This window comes from Tupaia chinensis, unplaced genomic scaffold (assembly GCF_000334495.1).
Source record: "Tupaia chinensis unplaced genomic scaffold, TupChi_1.0 Scaffold000197_1, whole genome shotgun sequence".
Classification (NCBI taxonomy): Eukaryota; Metazoa; Chordata; class Mammalia; order Scandentia; family Tupaiidae; genus Tupaia; species Tupaia belangeri.
Window position 1 is genome coordinate 5,558,629 of NW_006159672.1, and position 13,123 is coordinate 5,571,751.

The following is a 13,123-nucleotide window of genomic DNA, read 5'->3' on the forward strand; positions in this document are numbered from 1 at the left end:
CCTGCAGACAGCAGCCAGGAGTCCCTCCTCCTGGTTTCTTCTTTTGAACTGGGCTGACGCCACCTCATTAGCCTGCAACTGAGCATCCAAACAAGTCTTTGACGTGTCTGGAGAAGGATGCATCCTCCACGGTCCCATGCCCAGGATTCCTCATGTACGTACTGACCTAATTTAGAAATACTGGCCCAGATTTTTCAACAGGTGCAAATACTCCACAGTAGGTGTTAAAGTGGGTTTGAATTCCAAGATGAGTCAACAACAACAAAATTAACCAGTTTGGGCCAGCCAATGACATGGTACTTAAAGCAACTGGATACCACATGGCCAACTGTGCAGTTTGAGTCCTGGACCCTGCAGCTTGAAAAACATGCTGAGCAAGTGTGTGTGGCCAAAATCTTGAGAGGAGAATGGAGGAGAAGGGATTGCAATGTGGCTGTCCCCCCTGAAAGATGCTTTCTCACTTCTTCTCTCTTTCTAGCAAGCACACATGCACTATCGCAAAAACTAAAAATAAAATAGTAAACAATTCAAATATTGGCAAAGGACTTGCATATATTTTTTCAAAAAGATATACAAACAGCCAGTAAACATATGCTCAACATAAGTAATCAGTAGGGAAATACAAATCAAAACTGCGAGAGACCACCACGCACCTGTTAGGATGGCTACTATCAAAAACTAGAAAATAACAAGAGTTTCTGAGATGGTAGAAAAATTGGAACCTTTGCACACTGTTGGAAGAAATGTAAAATAGTACTACAGCTATGGAAAACAGTACTATGATCCTTCAAAATATTAAAAAATGAACTTACTGCATAATACAACAAAATTTTTTTAGGTAAACAGGTTGAATACCCCTTATCTGAAATGTTTGGGTCCAGAAGTGTATCAGATTTCAAGTTTCTCTTCTGATTTTGAAATATTTGCATATACACAAAATATCTTAGGTAGGGGATCCAAGTTTAAACAGGAAATTTATTTATTTCATACACATAGCCTGAAGATAATTTTACACAATAATTTTGTTTTGCAGCGTTTTAACTGTGTCCTGTCATGCGAAGTCAGGTGTGGAATTTTCTACTTGTAACATTGTGTCAGCACTCAAAAAAAGTTCTGTATTATGCAGCATTTCAGATTTCAAATGTTCAGATTAGGATTGCTTAATCTGTTAATATCTACTGAAAAGAATGGAAAGTGGGGACTCAAACAGATATTTGTATACCCATATTTATAGCATTATTCACAATAGCCAAAAGGTGAAAGAAACTCAAATATCCATAAACTGATGAATAGATAAGCAAAATGGTTATCTTGGTCCATTTGGCCTGGTAAAACAAATACCATAAACAAGGTGGCTTATAAACCATGCCACAATCTTTTCTCCTCCATTCTCCTGAGATTTTGAACACACATGCACACAGACCCAGCTTGATTTTCAAACTGCCAGGTTCAAGACTTGAACCACAGTTGGCCATGTGGGAACCCAGCACCTTAACCACCATGCCACCTATGCCCTAGGGATTAGGTTTTGACACATGAATTTGGAGGGGGGGACACAAACATTCAGACCATAGCAATGGTATACACATACAATATAATATTATTCAGCCTTTAAAAACAAGGAAATTTTTTTTTTTAATTTTGGAGAGGTTTTTTGCTACAGGGTGCGTGCGCTCGCCAGACAGAGAAAGACAGAGAGACAGAAAGCGAGAAATCAACCCCCAGGGGGGATGGCCACACCGCAATCCCTTCTCCTCCATTCTCCTCTCAGGATCTTGGTCACGCACACACACGCACCCAGCGTGAGTTTAAGCCACAGGGTCCGGGACTCTAACCGCGGTCGACTACGTGGGAGTCCAGCGACATAGCCATTATGCTCACTGCTGGTCCCAAAAACAAGGAAATTCTGACACATGCTACAACATGAAGAAACCTAGAAGACATTATGCAGAGTGAAATAAGCCAGTCACAAAGGACAAAGATAGTATGATTCCACATATGTGAGAGTCCTATAGTAGTCAAATTAATAAACTCAAAAGTAGAATGGTGGTTGCCAGAGCTTGGAGAAGAAAGAATAGGGAGTTAGTGTTCAATGGATAGAGAGTTCTAGTTTGGGAAGATGAAAAAGTTCTAGAGATGAATGGAGGAGATAGTTATACAACAATGTGAATAGACTTAATACCACAGAATCATGTACTTGAAAGTGATTTAAATTATAAAGTGTGTACTATACCACAATAAAACAAAATTAAAATTAAATGTGCAGAGTAAAAATAGTTTAAGGTGGGCCAGCAGATGGCATGGTGGTTAAGGTGCTGAAATTCCCACATGGCTGACCATGGTTTGAGTCCCAGACCTGGCAGCTTGCTTTCTCACTCTCCCTCTCTCTCTGTCTTCCTCTGGCAAAACTCATGTGAAAAATAATATTAACAATAATAATAATAAATAAATAATTACTTAAAAAAAATAGTTTAAGGCAAGTCCCTTGAATACTTTAGACCAAGCCTAGACAACATCAGAAGGCAACCATCAGACAAAGCAGATACACAGCCTCAGGAGACTGTGAGGGGCACTGCCTCACCTCCACTTCCTAGATCATGGGAAGAGATGTCACCAGCAGCAGCGCCCAAAGCTCTCACCTAGATTCAGCCTCCTTCAAGTGCCATAATACCCATCTCTACAAGGCTGATCAATAACTCCCAGCTTATCAAAGAGCCTCTCAAAACCTGGAGATCATAGGAGCCAGTAAGGAAGCTGGCAGTAGCCTGGACTGCAGGGTGGGTGGCCCTATGCCTCATGATCTTTTTAAGGCTTTAGAAAGAAATAGGGAAGAACTGTGAGCAAGAGGGAGCTGGAAACCCTGTTTGTGCATGGTGTTAACCAGCACAGAAAAATCACTTTATGATCTGGCCACAAGAAAGTACAAATGTTCTAACAATAGTAAACTACGATTTTAACTTCATTATATTGAACCTATCTCACATTATGACCCAATACATTTTGAGCTCATAGCAAAATAGACTTTGTGAGAGTGTTTGCTGTATGACTCAGCAGATTCTGTGTTCCTTAATTCTCCAGAACAGCCAGGAGGCCAAGACCAAGGATGGTGGGTGGATTGTAGTCCTATTATGCAAAGGTCTACATTTGGCCATATTAAGATTATTCTATAGCCGTGGAAAACTTATTTAGACTCTTCAACAAGGCCTTTATTAGAAAAAACAGACCAGCACAAACCTCAGAGCAGGCCTTTGAGCCCTAAAACGGGGCAAATTGGTTTTACTTCCCATCAAGGAGTTTAAAGTTCTTTCCTATCTAATAAAACAATGCCGTAGATACTCTGAAGGCCTTAAGGCAAACTGGCTCCAAGTTTCTTGAAAAGCTGTGAGCAAATGGGGTAGTGATTTACCAATGTTTTGTACTAATCACATGAATCTCATCATAAATCTACATTAATGAACATGAAGGGAAACTGGTTTGTATGAAGAAGAAATAGAGGCTGGGGATCTAGAAAAAGAATGGACTCACCAAAATGGAGGTGCTGGTCATCTAGTAGCCATCTGTCTTTTCTGGTCCTTCAAAACAGCCCAATTCTCCCAGTAAATGCAGCCCTATCCAGGACCCTCTCCCATAATCCTTGGATTCTCCCAGCATGCAAGCAGCAGCCTAGACCCTCACTGGAAGAAGAACAGGGCTGTTCTAAGAAGGGACAAGCTCCAAACCTTCTGTTACCTGATGGTAACCACCGGCCACACTAGCTATCATGTTTCAATTCAAGTTAATTATATTTGGTTCTCCCATGATTCTAGCCACAATTCAACGGCTCAGTAGCTCTGTGTGGCAAGTGACTATTGTATTCTCCAGCAAAGACCTACAACATTCCACCTTGGCAGGAAGTTCTACTCATAGAGCTCTCCTAGGAATAAAACTCTGATTCTGACCTCAGGGCCACAGTCTTCCAGTCTGAGAATGGAGGTCATTTGAGAGATCAATTGTTTCAAGTCTACTCAGTGGCCATGAAGCACCCAAGCAATTTCTGCAATCAGAGGGGACACTAGAAATGGTTCCCCCTTCTGCCAAGATGCTCATTGGATGTTTTCCAAATATTCCCATGTGTAAGCAGCAAATTAAACCACAGCCATGTTGCTCTCCCAGGAAAATGAAGGACAGCTTCAGAAAGCTGGCTCAAGAGAATGACATTGCTGTCTTCCCCACCCCCTGCACTGGTGAGTAATCTCAGATGACATAAATCCACATTTAACTAATTAAACCACCAACATCATCCATTTAAGACATGGAGTTGACTTTTCACCTCCTAAAGCCCTAGTAATTGCTTTTATTATTATGCCAGAATTTTATCTCTGTTGAAATTTTCTTTTCTGCTTCTTATTAAAATTTTTAATAAGCTGTATTTAAGACCTTACCTCACAAATACATTAAGCAAACTAAATAAACACTAGTTCTCAGTCTTTTCAAAGGGAAAAGTGAAACTGCTGCTAACTTAACAAATATTGTAAGTCAGAGCTGATGAAGATTTTAATCCTGTTCAAAATGAGCATATTTAGTTTATGGTGATAAATTTGTGAAGCCATTATCTGCAACACTCTGTATTGGGGGCCAAAGAAGGGATTCTCAAGAAGGGGCTAAGCAAGCAAACCAAAATGTATTTGACAGGACCAGAATACTGTGAGTTCATTTGAAATCTGTATCCATTATTTCTCTCTTACTTTTCTTATTTTTTTTTTTTTTTGCTATCGGGTGCATGTACTCACCAGAGAGAGATGGGAGTTGATGAGAAAGCATCCCCCAGGGAGGATGGCCATGCCATGATCTCTTTTCCTTCATTCTCTTCTCAGGATTTTGGGGATGCACGCATATGCACCCAGCATTTTCTTTTTTTTAGGGGGGGGAGAGATTTTCGCTATAGGGCGTGTGTGCTCGCCAGACAAAGAGAGAGAGACATAGAGACAGAAAGCGAGAAATCACCCCCCGGGGGGATGGTCACGCCACAATCCCTTCTCCTCCATTCTCCTCTTGGGATCTTGGGCACATACGCACACGCTCCCTGCGTGAGTTTTAAGCCACCGGGTCCGGGATGCGACCCGCGGTCGACTATGTGGGAGTCCAGCGACATAGCCATTATGCTAACTGCTGGTTCCCTATTTTCTTCAAGCCACTGGGTCCAAACTGTGTAGTCAGCTGTGTGGGATCCAACTGCCTTAACCCCCAGCCAGCAGCTGGCCTTTCTCTTTCTCACACACATGTGAGCTCATTTAAGGAGTAGCTTGTAAAAGACACTTATTTAAGTGAGCTCTGTGAAAAACTGCCAGATCTCCAGGACGCATCTTGCTGAGTACTTCCAAAGGTAAACTCTCTTGGCAATACAACCCCTCTCTTCTCCCTGACATGGTATGTGCAATCATTTTATATATATACATATATATATATGTATATACATATATATGTATGTGTGTGTGTGTATATATATGTGTGTATATGTGTGTGTGTGTGTGTGTATATATATAATGTGTGTGTGTGTGTGTATATATATATATATATATAGGATCAGCTCCCTGACCTGGTGGTTGAGATAACTAGAGCCCCCATGGCCAACTGTACAGTTGGAATCTCACCCCAATGGCTCAAAAACCATGCCAGGTATATGTATACATGCTCCATATTCCCGACAACATGGAGAAATGACAGAGAAGGGACTGCATCATGACCATGGTCCATAGGGGTACTTTTTCCCTCTCCCTCTTTCAGTCTCTCTGTTTCTCTCTGGAAAGTTTATGTACCTCTAGCAAATTTTAAAAATAAGTAAAAATGAACCCTGAAACTAAAATCTAAGTTGATTCCCAGACAAAAGGCCTGAGTGACTAATGTATGGACCCCCTCTCCAGCCTGATGCGGAAAGGACCAGGTATGGGCAGGCCTACTCAGAAGCAAATCCTATACCCATAACTGTCAGCAACCTACCAGTTGGAGTCAGTCTGGAAACTGAGGCTCTCAGGGGCTAAGCAACTGGTCCAAAGAGTAAATCAACCCTAGTTATCAAAGCAAGCAGGATAACACCTAGTCCGAGCTGCTTAAGCTTCCCCTAAACTGAGAGGCAAATAAGTTATCTACACCATGAGTCTGGGGTGTAGCCTGCAACTGGCCAGCCCTACATAGAAAATATTCCACAAGTTTTATTTGCTATGTTTTTAAATACCAATATTTCACTACCTATACTATATTCATTCATTTTAATATGGAAAATAATTCCTAAATGAGTTATGGAGCAAGATCTGTGCACCAGAGGATGCATCATTTTTATACAGAGTCATTATGTACTTCTGGGATACCTGAAATAGAAGGAAGCAATCCAGTCAGAGAGGACATACTTAACCTCTGCCAAACAGGAGGATATGTTGAGTAAAGACACAAATGCTCTTCTTTGCATACTTGCTTCTTAATTAGCCCAGATCACATATTAAAAATGAAGGAAAGTGGGACCAGCAGTTAGCGTAATGACTATGTCACTGGACTCCCACGTAGTCGACCGCAGTTCATGTTCCGGACCTGGTGGCTTAAACTCATGCCAGGTGCGTGTGCGTGTGTGCCCAAGATCCCGAGAGGAGAATGGAGGAGAAGGGATTGCGGCGTGGCCATCCCCCCTGGGGGGTGATTTCTTGCTTTCTATCTCTCTGTCTCTCTCTGTCTGACTGGCGAGCACATGCGCCCTATAGCAAAAACCTCTCCAAAAAAAAAAAAAATGAGGCAAAGTCACTTATTAGCATCAAGGGCACTCCTACTCTCACTGTCCTGGGTTTGGAGGCAAACACCACCACTGTTGAATGTGCTGCCCAAGTCAAGTGTGTGCTGTCTCTGAGGCCTCAAAAAATTTACTGCCTATAATACATGTAATTATATGCCCTTTATAGCCAACTAATGATGATCAGCATGCTAGGCCAGCATTCGAGTCCTTCATACTCTGTGAATGCACCCAAGTTTGGGTCAGCGCCATAGTGCAGTGATAATGCATTGCTCAAGAGACTCTCGATTCCACTTGACAGCCATGATTTGAATTCCTGGCCTGGTCATCCTGAACATTTCAGGCATGTACAAGAGTGCCCAAGGTCTGGCAGGTCAGAGAACTGCAGGAAGGGGATCATAGTGTGGCCAGACCTTGAGGATGAGCTTCTCTCTCTTTCTCTCTTTTTCTCTCTCATGTGCATACACTCTATCATGAATAAAGAAAAAAGATTTTAAATATTTTTCTAAATGCATCCAAATATGCCAGCATGGCAATTAGGACGCTGGATCACAAATGGTTGACTGCATGGTTCAAGTCTCAGATCCGGCAGCCTGAGAAACATATCAGGTGTGTGTGTGTGGATGCCCAAATCCTTTGAGAAGAATAGAGGAAAAGGGATTGTGGTGTGGCCATCCTCCCTGGGAGGTAATTTCTCACTTACCCTCTCTCTCTAACTATGGCAAAAAATACAGGGGGAGGAGCATCCAAATTACTTGTTTATTGTTATTTAGATTATTTATGGAGTCTCCTTTTTCCAAGTAAATTATTCTCTCTCTGATTCTGATATATAGGTTTGAAATGACAAGTGTTAAAATATTGAACACAAAACGAACCTCAAATTAAAAAGAAATGAATCTTCAGGCCTATTGATAGAAATTTCTGGAAGCCTATTTGGCATCTGTGTTTTTAGAATATCAGGTAATTGTGAAGTACAATAAAATTTAATTAATTAACACTTCACAGTCCTTAATGGTCTTTGTCATAGAAACGCTGATGAAATTATAAAAGGATCTCATGTGTTTACAACATGGAGCACTTACTATTTTCAGGTGCAGATTTTAAAACTGTAAGGTTTTAAAAAAATTTAAACTACAAAGTCCTCACAGACTAAGTCTAACCAACAATAAATTAGGTGGATTGGCTGATAAGCCAAGACAAACATCGCATCCCTGGCCCCAGAGTCAACTTGAGGTCTGCACTATGTCCTGCAAAGGTTTTCCAGCCAGCTGCCATATACCAAACCTGGGGAGACATCAGTGCTCCAGGACTCCTGGAGTGGGCTGGGGAGGGCAGACCAGGGAGCTGGACTTCATAGTAGGATGCAGAACATACCCAAAAGAAATATGACCAACCTGGAGGCACAGAGCATTCTGGAAAGTCTTCCCAGGGGTGGGGAACCAAATTGAATTAATACATAACCAGAAGAATCAGAATGCCCTGCTGGCTCAGACCAGTGGAATCTCATCATGACAGGGAGCTGAGGGGACAAAAGAGAAAGGAGGATGCGGAAGTTTTTTAAGTTCTGGAATTAAGACCATGACATCAATTCTTTAACCCAACAAACGTGGGTTTAATGCTGGGTGCTGTTCGGCGTGGTGCTGTTCAGGACACAGCATCTGATAGCCCTGTTCCCAGCACTCACAGCTGGCAGCAAATTCTGGGAAAACCCTGGGGCCTTCGTGGTCTCTGAAGACCATCTCAAAGACTTGCCCTTGCCTTGTCCCAACTCAACTGCTCTGAGGTTTACATAAAGGATCCTCCATATACACCCCTGTGGTGATCACCAAAGCATCTTCAGAGAAGTAGAGACCCTCTCATAGACCCTCAAGGAGCCTACAATTCTGAAGATGAGTTCCTCTATGTGGACATATAGCTACTGGAGTGCCCATTCCTTGCAGGTTCACGGCAATGTCCACCCTTGGACATTGGATATAGAGCTTTCCTGGCTCTGGCTTCAGTCATCAGCCATAGCCCCAAATAGCCACTGAGTCAGGGTGGTCTCTACAGGTAGGGACAGATACTATCAGCACCATCCTCTTACTCTCAGCCACACATCCATACTCCCCCCTCCCTAAAGCAGACTTTGATATCCTCAGAGTCTTCCCTGCCTGGGGATCTAAGTCAGAATCCTCCTGATCCATCAGAGAAGCTGTGCAAATGTTGAACTTCACAAGGAAGGGGTCAGATCCCCGTACTTCCAAAGGCTCTGGGTTTTTATGTCAAGGTCTGACTCTGCTCCCACAGGATCTCAGGGCACAGTATTGTGACAAGGGAGCCTGATTTTGGATGCCATTCCAGTTGTGAAGGTTGTCTTTTGCAAACACTGGCGCAAGCATAGCAGGCAGCATCTAAGCAATGCTGGAAACTGGTGTTGGGAGAGGTGACCATAAGTACACCATAAGTACACCTGGCCCCGCTCCAAAACTGCTGCAAAGTTGAGGGGCCTGTGAACATTGTGGAAGTGGCCATGTAACCAAGATCACATCTGCAATTGCACTGAAGATTCAGCACATTTACTTCTTATATCTTCATTTGACTGGCCCAGTTTTGTGACGCCAATATGGAAGAAAAGTTCTAAACCTATCATCACAAAACCTTCTTAAGATTTTTTAACACTAATGACAAAGTTCTTGATATCCTCTTCCTCAGTACTCTAGTGGAAACCAGACTGGCATGTTAAATTAAACAGTCATAGAGATTTTTAAAAATAAAATTGCTATAGGGTGCATGTACTTGCTGAAGAGAGACAGAGGCACAGAGAGAGAGAGAGATGGAAAATGAAAAAGCACTCTCCAGGGGAAATGACCATGCCACAATCCCTCCTCCTCCATTCTCCTCCCAGAATCTTGGGTACATGCACACACGTGTCTATGTGTTTTCCAAGCCACCAGGTCCAGGACTCAAACCACATAGTTGGCCATATGGGATCCAGCCTCCTCAGCCATCATGCCACCAACTATCCCAATGAACATTTTGTGGGGGAGGGGCGGAGAGGTTTTTTTGCTATAGGGCGCATGCGCTCGCCAGACAGACAGAGACAGAGAGACAGAAAGTGAGAAATCATCCCCCAGGAGGGATGGCCACGCCACAATCCCTTCTCCTCCGTTCTCCTCTCGGGATCTTGGGCACGCACACACATATGCCCGGCGTGAGTTTTAAACCACCGGGTCCAGGACACAAACCACGGTCGACTACATGGGAGTCCAGCAACATAGCCATTATGCTAACTGCTGGTCCCCCCAATGAACATTTTAATAGTGCTTTCTCCAGAGATCAGGACTTTGCTCCTTATAGCCAACTCAACAGAGAAAAATTTAGTGTCCAAATTCATGAGAAATGGGCATTTTCTTTGTTTTTTTTTTTCTTTTCTTTCGAAGGACATGCAAGTGCTTCAGATTCTACATCTCTAAAATAATAAGAATTCAAAAACAATTTAAGAATTTAAAACAAAATGAAGATTAAAATGAAAAATAAGAAGACGGAGAAGAGAATAATCTTGGGCACTATCACCTGAAATTCTGAAAATTTCAACACTGTATCTTTTTCTTTTTCTTTTTTTTTTTTTTACTTTTTTTATGATAATGCATGAGTGTGCACAAGAGAGAGAGAAAGAACTCTTAGGAAGATCTTATAATGCTACGATCCCTGCCCAGCCCTCTAGCTCCTCAGGATCGTGGGTGTCCATATGTGTACTCTGTGTGTTTTAAGGTCAACCAAGGGATCCGAATCCACAATTTGCATGTGGCTATCAGCCCTGCAGTCTAGTACCCAGAGACTGCACCACTTAAGGTGGACCTGTGTCTTATTTTAGATATTTTCTTGTTTATTTTGCAGGCAAATTAACAAAAGCCCAGTGAAAGTCCATGGTAACTTGAACAGAGCCTCCCAACCCTTTAAAATGAGATACAAGAGTGCCACCCTGTGGCAAGTCTCTTTCTTAGTGCTGATTCCCTTCGCTTTGTAAGTCCCTGCTTTGATCTGGCACATTATCCATCTTCCTTCTAAGTTTATGTTCATAAATGTCCAAGATCTCAGCACACATGTGACCTAACATGCCACACACCACCCAAGACAGACACACACCAACAACTTGCCATAACCACCCAGCATGCACACACATGTTAAGTAAGAATACAGATACCCTGGGGGACCAGCATTTGGCATAATGGCTATGTCGCTGGACTCCCATGTAGTCGACTGTGGTTCCAGTCCCGGACCTGGTAGCTTAAACTCACGTGCGTGCCCAAGATCCTGAGAGGAGAATGGAGGAGAAGGGACTGCGGTGTGTTCATTCCTTCTAGGGGGTGATTTCTCACTTTCTGTCTTTCTGGTAAGCACACGTGCCCTATAGAAAAAAGAAAAAAAAAAAAAAAACTCTCCAAAGAATAAATAAATAAATAGTATATATTTAAAAAAAAAAAAAGGCAAGATCATTTTTGGTTTTGTGCTTTTCTAATGTTAATTAAAATGTCCAAATGGGTGAGCCTCCATTCTCCAATTACTCAGCAGGACACACTGGCCTGTTTAGAGGCCACACTTCAAGTCTTAGTCACATTTAGTTAGTATTAACTGATAGTCCTTCTTGAAAGCAATATTTAGATTAGGAGATGGAAATGATTTAGTATTCATCAAATAAGTGAATTTACTATCTCATAGTGGGTAGCATATTTAAATTAGTAAAGATATGTGTATTTCTTTGGAAATTGTCTTTGTTTTGTTTGTTTTATAGAAGGTTGTATTTTGAATTAGCTTAATAATAGAATGTAAACTTTTCTGGCAAAAGATAAAATACTGAATTAAAAAAAAAAAATACAGGGGAACCAGCAGTTAGCGTAATGGCAGTGTCGCTGGACTCCCACGTAGTCGACCACTGTTCGTGTCCCAGACCCGGTGGCGTAAAACTCACGCCGCGCGCATATGCGTGCGTGCCCAAGATCCCGAGAGGAGAATGGAGGAGAAGGGATTGCAGCATGACCATCCCCCCTGGGGGATGATTTCTCACTTTCTGTCTCTATGTCTCTCTCTGTCTGTCTGGCGAGCGCATGTGCCCTATAGCGAAAACCTCTCCCCCCCCCAAAAAATATATACAAATATGGCCATCTACATTGCAGCAATTAAGGGAGCTAGATCTCACATGGCTGACAGCAGTTCAAATCTCTACCACAAGTAGCTTAATACTCTGGGTACATGTGAATGTGTGCCCAAAATCTGGGGGGGGGGTGAGGATGGAGGAAAAAAGATTGTGGTATGACCATACTCTATCAGGAGGTGTTTTCACTCTCTTTTTCCTCTCTCTGAGCCAGCATGCCCTCTATCAATTAAAAAAAAAAAAAAAAAAAAAAAACATCAAAAACAGTAATTAAAAAGGAGAGGCAAATCAGTTAGCCAGTAGCTCACTCTCTGTTCCTCTGCACTGCAGCCCCTGCTGTAGCTGCGGAGCCGGCTGCCACCATCTCCGAGCAGAAGATGGCTGTGCCTCCCACGTACGTCAATCTGGGCAAGCCTACCAGGGATGTCTTCACCGAGGGTTACGGATTTGGCCTAATAAAACTCGATTTGAAAACAAAGTCTGAGAATGGATTGGAATTTACCAGCTCAGGCTCAGTCAACACTGAGACCACCAAAGTGACGGGCAGTCTGGAAACCAAGTACCGATGGCCCGAATACAGCCTGACGTTTATGGAGAAGTGGAACACTAACCACACGCTAGGCACCGAGATCACCCTGGAAGACCAGCTTGCGCGTGGACTGAAGCTGACCTTTGACTTTTCCTTCTCACCTAACATGGGGGGCAGGGGATGCTAAAATCAAGACAGGCTATAAGCGGGAGCACATCAACCTGAGCTGCGACGTGGATTTTGACCTTTCTGGGCCTTCCATCCAGGGAGCTCTGGTGCTGCGATACGAGGGCTGACCAGCTGACTTCCAGATGAATTTTTTTTTTTTTTTTTTTTTTTGGAGAGGTTTTTGCTATAGGGCACGTGCTCTCGCCAGACACACAGAGACAGAGAGACAGAAAGAGAGAAATCACCCCCCGGGGGAGGGGGGAATGGCCATGCCACACTCCCTTCTCCTCCATTCTCCTCTCAGGATCTTGGGCACACATGCACACGCACCTGGCATGAGTTTAAGCCAGTGGGTTCAGGACTCGAACTGCAGTTGACTACATGGGAGTCCAGCGACATAGCCATGTTGCCACCTGCTGGTCCCTGTTCTTACTTTACATGGAAAAAAAATACTTCTTCAAAACCATTTTTGTAATCAATCTGCATAAAACCCAAGTGAATTTTCATATATATCTTCTTCATATTTTCTTAAAACTGCTTT

General features: G+C 42.8%; 1 pseudogene; it reads left to right on the forward strand.

The window, feature by feature from the left end:
* Positions 1–12,247: 12,247 nt before the first annotated feature.
* LOC102479958 (voltage-dependent anion-selective channel protein 1 pseudogene) lies at positions 12,248–12,710 on the forward strand (annotated as a pseudogene).
* The last annotated feature ends 413 nt before the right edge of the window (positions 12,711–13,123 follow it).